Source organism: Centroberyx affinis, unplaced genomic scaffold, assembly GCF_046629955.1.
Source record: "Centroberyx affinis isolate AG114_WGS23_722 - 3 ecotype Tasmania unplaced genomic scaffold, CSIRO-AGI_Caff_v1 ptg004471l_1, whole genome shotgun sequence".
In the NCBI taxonomy this organism is placed as follows: domain Eukaryota; kingdom Metazoa; phylum Chordata; class Actinopteri; order Beryciformes; family Berycidae; genus Centroberyx; species Centroberyx affinis.
In genome coordinates, this window is record NW_027282131.1 from 40,071 (window position 1) to 48,946 (window position 8,876).

Sequence of the window (8,876 nt, forward strand, 5' to 3'; positions counted from 1 at the left end):
GACTTGTGTTGTCGCCATAGCAACTAACACTTAAAGGATCAGGCTGGTGTTTTTTAACGCATTTCTTACCGTCAACAAATCCTATGAAAATAACAAAATCGGCGATGAATTTGTTTTGCCAGCAAGTCTCGTCCATGTAGCCGGTGCCCGATGAAGCCATGTCCCAGCAGCCATAGAACTCCATTGTATTAAAAAAACGGTTAAAAACACGTCAAAGAGCCATGCTGCTGCTCAAACAACTTAATAAGCCGGCTGTAAACACGTTTTCCATCTCAGGAAAGTAGTTCCGTAGCACAGAAAATAGTCCGCGGCGTAATGAAGAATTTGTTCCCGTTTGAATTTGATTTAGTAATACCTACAACAGTCTGACTTTTCATGGTAACAGTTAGCGATTTTTAAAATGTAAACTATGTCTTTGTGAGCTGTATTTCAAGGTTTTTATCTTACAATTGGAGCCAATGACTTCCGGGGTTGAAGGCTAAAAACGGAACGTGGGAAGTCAGAAAATAACGGGAGTAGAGCAAACGCATTGTTGAATTTGTTATTTTCATAGGATTTGTTGACAGTAAGAAATGCATTAAAAAACACCGGCCTTATCCTTTAAAATTTCATAATCGCCATTTGATGCTGCACTAGACAAATTGCTATAGCAAACAGTGGAAGAACCGTTCTATCCATTGAAGTTCTGTGGTTGAACCAAGAGGCCAAAACCACAGGTGAATTTTGAAGCCAATAAGGAAGTCCTCTACCGTCCGCTAGAGTGCGGCTCCAAAAAGACTAAACTGCCCAACTCCATGAAGTCAGTGGACCACAACCCAACTTCTCACTCAATATATAAACTCTATGAAGAGGTTTTGGTCTCAGTAGCTAGTAGTGTCATTAACAGATATAACGGTTATAAAACAGGGTAGTTTTCCTAGTGATTGACAGGTCGTCTGTCCAGTGATTGACAGGTCAGACCAATAGCAGGCGGGGCTGCGGCTCTGTGTTGACCCTCGGCTTCGCCTGGCTTGAAAAAATGTCAACATGGCCGCGACCGTAAACCTGATCGTTTTGGCTTCGAAATATGGGCAGAAATATGTGTCACGAGAAACTGAAATTGAATTATTTATATTTGAATTTGAATTGCTCAACTTGAGTAACTGCATTAAAAAACTGAATTTGAATCACATAATTTGAATTTGTATTGTTTAACGTGAATAATTGCATTGAAAAACTGAATCTGAATAGCATAATTTGAAATTGAATTTATTAGTTTGAAACTGAATTCCAATAAACTTGAAACTGAATGTAATATTATGAAATTGAATTCATTTGCTCTGAAACTGTATTCGGTTCTCGTAATTCAAATTCAGTTCTCGTAATTCAAATTCAGTTCTCGTAATTCAAATTCAGTTCTCGTAATTCAAATTCAATTCTTGCAACATAATTTCAGCTTACTGAGACACACGTCCCGGTCGTTGAGGAAAAGCAATCGAGTGCAGATTCACAGAGAGACTCACCCACACATCTGAGCCTCTGAGTTCGGTTGGCGTCTCTCGCTCCGACCACCAGGGGGAGGAAGTGGACTTCACAGAGCCCTCCGCCAGCCCGCTCCGCCAAACGGCTCGCACCGCTAACAGCGCCGCCGCCGCCGCCGCCGCGCAGAGCCACGCCCGCCAGCCGGCCGCGCCCGTTACCCAGAAGCCTCTCTGTCCCGGCCTGCCGACGCTTCAGCTGGTTCTGACAGCGGCTCTTCAGCGCCAGAGTCAAACACTCCTCACCTGACCAGAGAGACAGAGACAAATGTGAGAAATAAAATGAATACTGTATTTTTGTATATATGAATAACACACTCTGTTCTTTTGATCATTGTTCTTCGAGTAGAGTGTCTTTTTTTGTCTGCATACCATGGTGAGGTAATCAGCAAGGTTATTATAGTTTTGCATTTTTCATTAGTTTTTATTTTTATTTCATTTTGACTTTTTGTTTTCAATTTCAGTTTAGTTTTAATTAGTTTTTAAAGTGGGTTTGCTAGTTTAGTTTTTATTTTTTGAAAATGCTTAGTTTTAGTTTAGTTTTTATTAGTTTCAGTGTTAGTTTTAGTCTTTTTTTGTAATATGGGGTATTTGTCAGGGGCGAGATTCCAAAATTCAAAATACTAGGCTTATGTATGAAATAAATTGACAAAGACGAAAACTAAATACATTTTCTCTATAATTTTAGTTTGTTTTAGTTAGTTTTGTAAACACACAATACAGTTTCAGTTAGTTATCGTTTTTTGTAAAGCCTCATTTTTATTTTTATTTCAGTTAACGAAAATGTTTTTTCGCACCTAGTTTTCGTTAACGATAATAATCAGTGCATGTACGTGTGCATGTCCACTATATATGGTTATGAGTGGTTTTGAGTGTTCTTTTAGGTGGACAATAGTTTATGCTATCCATACGTGTTTCCATATTAGGTTAAGTTGGTTGGCTTTGTCTCAAGAAATCTGAACCTGTGGGTTTGGCTCTGTGTCAAGAGTTATGATTTTGTTTACTCTAATCTATATAAGTGAATCCTCTCCACTCTTTTCTTTGTCACTTCTTTGTTGCTTGTCTGGAACACTGAACTGAACCATGCATGTCTGAATAAAGAATCCACAGAAGACTCTTGAACCTTTGCTCATTCATTTTGACCCACAAGGGTGAAGCTTATTTTTCCGCTACACAAACCACACAGACACACAGGTCAGAACACTTTAAACAGATCTGACTCCACTTCCCGTAACTTTGGCTAACATGATAGACTCGTATGTTTCTTCTTCGGTGGTGTTCTTCACTGGTATGAACACCAGAGGAAAGCTGAATATGAAATGAACAAACAGCTGAATGTGAGCATCAGTCCAGACTTCATTTTGTTGGTTGGATTAACGAACCGCACTGCAGTTCTCTCTGTTATTTGGTGCCACCAGAGTTCAAAGGTCATTGTTTTCACCTGGACAAACCGACCAACTAAAGGAGGAAACACAGAGTTTAGATAAGTTTACATTAAGACTACATTTCCCATAAGCCCCATTGCTTCAAAACATTGTGGTTGCATGAAGGCCTTGTAACTCCAGTTTAGTTTTTCATTCATTTACTTTAATTTATTACAATGGTTTCCCTCTCCTCTCCTCTCTCCTCCTCTCATCTCCTTTTCTCCTCTCCTCCTCTCTCCTCCTCTCATCTCCTCTCCTCCTCTCTCCTCTCCTCTCCTCTCCTCTAGAGAGTCTGGCTTTAGCAGACTCTGGTCCAAATAGCTACAGGACCCAGCAGGGGGCAGAGTGGTGTGTGTGTGTGTGTGTGTGTGCGTGTGTGTGTGTGTGTGTGTGTGTGTGTGTGTGTGTGTGTGTGTATGTATGAATAATTGACAGGTGTGTGTTAGCATAGCACAAGGCCAAATTCACCTCGACATCTGGCCCTAACCTCTTTCACAGCAGGAGGTCAGCAACACACACACACACACACACACACACACACACACACACACACACACACACACACACACACACACACACACACACACACACAGCAGAAAGTGCTGAGCAGGTTTCTGGACCCCCTCTGAGCTGGAAAACTTCCTGCATCAAACAATGTGCTATAAAAAGAGCTTTTAAAGGGCGAGGTCGTTCAATTTCAACTCTCACTTTCTCGCTTTTGGTTCACACACACACACACACACACACACACACTGACATTTGGTACCTGTATTTAAATGGAAATGCAGTAAGATGCAGGCAGAAAGACACAAACAGGCAGAAACTACTACTACCACTACTACTGCTACTACTACTACTACTACTACTACTACCACTACTACTACCACTACTACTACCACTACTACTACTACTACTACTACTACTACTGCCTCTACTACCACTACAGGCTCCTCCTCCCACGATGTAGGACAGAGCAGCTCAGGCTTTGTCTCTATAGTCTCTATGTTATGTACATTACCTCTGTTGTTTTATCGTAGTACCTCTTCTTTTTTATTATCTTATTGTACTTATTGTACTTGTTTTCCTGGTACTGTCTGCCAGTTGCTGCTGTGGCACCTGAATTTCCCCAAGGGGATTAATAAAGTGCATCTTATCTTATCTTACTACTACTACTACTCCTATTACTACTACTGCTACTACTACTGTTACTACTACTACTACTATTACTACTACTGCTACTACTACTACTCCTATTACTACTACTGCTACTACTACTACTACTGTTACTACTACTACTACTATTACTACTACTGCTACTACTACTACTACTCCTATTACTACTACTGCTACTACTACTACTACTACTACTACTACTACTACTACTCCTATTACTACTACTGCTACTACTACTACTACTGCTACTACTACTGCTATTACTACTCCTACTACTCCTACTACTAATACTCCTACTACTACTAATACTCCTACTACTACTACTACTGCTACTACTACTACTACTACTACTATACTACTACTGCTACTACTACTGCTATTACTACTCCTACTACTCCTACTACTAATACTCCTACTACTACTAATACTCCTACTACTACTACTACTGCTACTACTACTACTCCTACTATACTACTACTGTTACTACTACTGCTACTACTACTGTTACTACTACTACTACTACTCCTACTACTCCTACTACTACTACTCCTACTACTACTACTGCTACTATTACTACTACTACTACTCCTCATCCTACTACTACTACTACTACTACTACTCCTCCTCCTCCTCCTCCTACTACTACTACTACTACTATAAATGATAAATGAATGGGTTTCAACAATATAATAGTAAAAATATTAGATTAAAGGACATCAGAGTGTGTATGAATACTGGTGTTAATTGTATTATTTATTTATTATATATTAAAGTGCCTCTCACCCAGGTAGAGCCCGTCCAGGTGGGAGCATCTCTTCTTGGTCACGTTCAGGTCGATGTAGAAGAGGACCAGCGGGTGTCCGAAGTTCTCCCCGGGGCTGGGGTCCAGCACCAGCACGGCATCGTGGGCCGTGGAGCCGGGGAACAGGTCCTGGGGCCTGCGGGGACCGTCCCCCCCCTCCGGCGCCGGGCCGGGGGCGGGGCCGTAGCCCCCCCGGGGGGCGGAGCCCGCCGTCCCGCCGGAGGAGGGGTAGGAGTCCGGCAGGATGGCCAGGACTTTATCTGAGTTACCTGGAGTTCAGAAGAACAGTACATCCTGTTTACTGAAATATTTAATAATACATTTTAGAGGAAACTATAGAAATATTACATCAAACAGCACAGGTCCCTATAGGAATATTATAGGAATATCATAGAAGATTTGAAAAATAACATAAAGAACTATAAATTATAACTTCCTATTGTAATATGATAGCGATATTATAGTTATACCATAGGAGAGCTACCATAAAGTATGATAAAGTCACTATGAATTCACTGCATAGATGCACTATGAGTCCCTATAGAAATATCATAGAAATAGCCTATTATAGAAATATTATAGTGATACCATAGGTGCTAAAAAATACCATTAAACTCATTATTGAATACCATACACAAACGATTTCCCTATAGTAATACTGTAAGAGACAAAAAAAATCATAAAACATAGGTTCTTTATAAATAAATATCATTACTTTTTTCCATTTTCATGCTTTTCTTATCAAAGATAAAAAAAAAACATCTATCAGTCTAACTGCAGTAACATCTAATCAAAATGTGATCAAACAGCAGTCTGAAAATGTAAATAAAAATGTAATAAAACTTGATGTTGTAATAATTTTTTCCTAATAATGTAACACATTATTACAATAACCCTTCAATGACTTTATCAGGGTGCAACTTTTATATTTTTTACTTCGTCAGTCAGCAGATGTCATCACATTACCTGGCAGTTTCTTACATTTACAGGTTTTATTATATTTTTGATCCATTTAGGACATTTTGACACGTTTTTACATTATCCTTTATCACATTAACAGATTTTATTGCATTTTCTACACATTTAGAACATTTTATTAAATATTAGCTTGGTATTACATTATTTTTGAATTTATATGCAGATAATGTTTATCCATTTAGAGAATCAAAATGTAGACTTTTTTTTTTTTTTTTTTTTACATTATCTTTTACTTTATCACATTAAAAGGTTTTATTGCATTTTCTACCCATTTAGAAGAATAGGTTATTACATTTTGACAAGATATGACATTGTTTGTTTGTTACATATTACACTTTTATTATATTTTTAGTTCATGTAGAGGAAAATTTTGACACGTTTTTACATTATCTTGTAATTTATTTAACAGGTTTTATTGTATTTTTTTTTTTAATCAATTTCGAGGATCAGGACAGCAGGAGTTTTTAAATATTGTTTTTATCCATTTAAAGGAACAAAATTTTGCGTACTTATTACATGATCTGGCAATTTCTAACATATTTTATTACATTTTATTGGATTTTCTACTCAGAGGAACATTTTATGCCATTTTGACTAGTTACTGCATTATCTATCTAATTTATTACATTAATAGATTTTGTTTTTATCCGTTTAGAGGAACACAATTTTACGTATTTATTACATGATCCGGCAATTTCTGACATTAACAGATTTTATTACATTTTCTACTCATTTAGAATGACATTTTATGACATTTTGACAAGTTAGACATCTGAATTTTTTTATATATATTATATTTTTGATCCATTTAGAGGAACATTTTAATACATGTTGACTACTCTTTATGTTATCTGACAAGTTTGTTATATTAACATGCTATATAATATATATTTAATCCGTTAAGAGGGACATATAAAATTTTGCGTAGTTTTGACATCATCAGGTGTCACAAACCTCACCCGGTCTCCTTGTCTATTTCCTCTAGTCAGCAAATTCCCCACGGTGACGAGAACCCAAACCCCCCTAGAAACCCATCCCATAATACCCACAATGCCCTGCTCACCGGGCTCGGAGGCGTACACGGCCACGGCGGAGAGCGGCAGGTGGGCGAGCCGCCGGCACTCGGCTTCGGACAGCGAGGAGAGGCGGAGGCAGCGGTCCAGCTGCTCCCGCTGCAGGGCCTGCAGGCCCGAGCCCACCCAGCGCTCCAGCCGGCCCGGGACCGGCCCGCCGGCGGCCCGGACCGGCCCCCGGCCCGCCAGGAGGAGGAGGAGGAGGAGGAGGACGGGGGCGAGGAGGAGGGGAGGGGCCGCAGGGAGCCGCATCTTCTCTCCGCCGCTGGGTTCCACCTCTCTTTTTTCTCCTTCTTTTCTGCTTTTCTGATTTTCTGAAGACGGGACGATTTATTCAAATGTTCCAATCACAGCAAATTCGGACTCTTTGGGGTTTTTTTTGACCGGATGACTTTTCTCTGGTTCTGAGACGGGACGATCGACACAAACGTCCCACTACAAGATAAGCGGAGCAAATTTAGACTCTTTTGCTCCTTTTTTTTATCCTCCCCCTTTCTTCTTTATTCCTCCTTTTCTCTGGATCTAAGACGGGACGATTTATTAAAACCTTCCAAACAGCAGATTCAGATCTCAGTCGGTTTTTCAGGTGACAAAACGGACTTTTCTTTCCCTCTTTCTCCTTTCCTCCTTGATCCCTCCTTTTCTCTGAAACGGGACAAATTCAGACTGGTGGCCGGTTTCCAAAGTGACAGACGGACTTTTTCCTCCTCTCCTTTCTTCCGTGGCTCCTCTTTATTCCTCCTTTATTTTCTCCTTTTTCTGTGAGATCGATACAACAGAGCAAATTCAGACTCGGTGAACTGACCTGTTCCTCCTCTTCTTTCTCCTCCTTTTCCTCTTTATTCCTCCTTTTCTCTGGATGTGAGAGGTGATGATTTATTGAAGCGTCCCGCCACAGGACGGGACACGCAGCAGCAGCCTCAGACTCAGAACTCACTCTCCTCCGGTAAATGACAGGAGATCGGACTGCTTCAGGTTTTTAGGAAGATGAGTTTCCCTCTCCCAGAATCCTTAGCAACGCTCCGAACGAAATATTCCACACCTCCACAAACGTAACTCCAGATGATAAACTTCTTCTCTCTTCTCTTGCTCCTCTCCAGTTCTCCCAGTGCAGAGAAGACCAGTTACTGACTGACTGTCAGGACTGAATGCAGGCTGTAGTCTCTCTCTCTCTCTCTCTCTCTCCTTCTCTCTCTCTCTCTCTGGTTCTCTCTCTCTCTCTCTCTCCTCTGTCTCTCTGTCTCTCTCTCTCCCTCCCTCTCTTTCTCTCTCTCTGTCTCTCTCTCCCTCTGTCTCTCTCTCTCTCTCTGGTTCTCTCTCTGTCTCTCTCTCTCTCTCTGTCTCTTTCTCTCTGTCTCTCTCTCCCTCTGTCTCTCTCTCTCTCTCTCTGGTTCTCTCTCTGTCTCTCTCTCTCTCTCTGTCTCTTTCTCTCTGTCTCTCTCTCCCTCTGTCTCTCTCTCTCTCTCTGGCTGTGTGTATAGTCTTTCTCACACACTCATACACTCACTTTCCTCTCTCTCTCCCTCTCTCTTCCTCTGTCTGACTCTCCCTATCTCTCTCTCTCACACATACATACTCTCTCTCTCTGTCTCTTTCTCTCTCTCTGTCTCTCTCTCTCCCTCTCCCTCTGTATCTCTCTCTCTCTCTGGTTCTCTCTCTCTCTTCCTCTCTCTCTCTCTCTCTCTCTCTGGCTGTATGTATAGTCTTTCTCACACACTCATACACTCACTTTCCTCTCTCTCTCTCCCTCTCTCTTCTTCTGTCTGACTCTCCCTATCTCTCTCTCTCTCACACATACATACTCTCTCTCTCTCTCTCTCTCTCTCTCTCTCTCTCTGTCTGCAAGCTCTGACATGCTGGAGGGAAAGAAGGAGGGAGGAGGGAAGGAAGTAGTTGTCTGGTTTCCTGC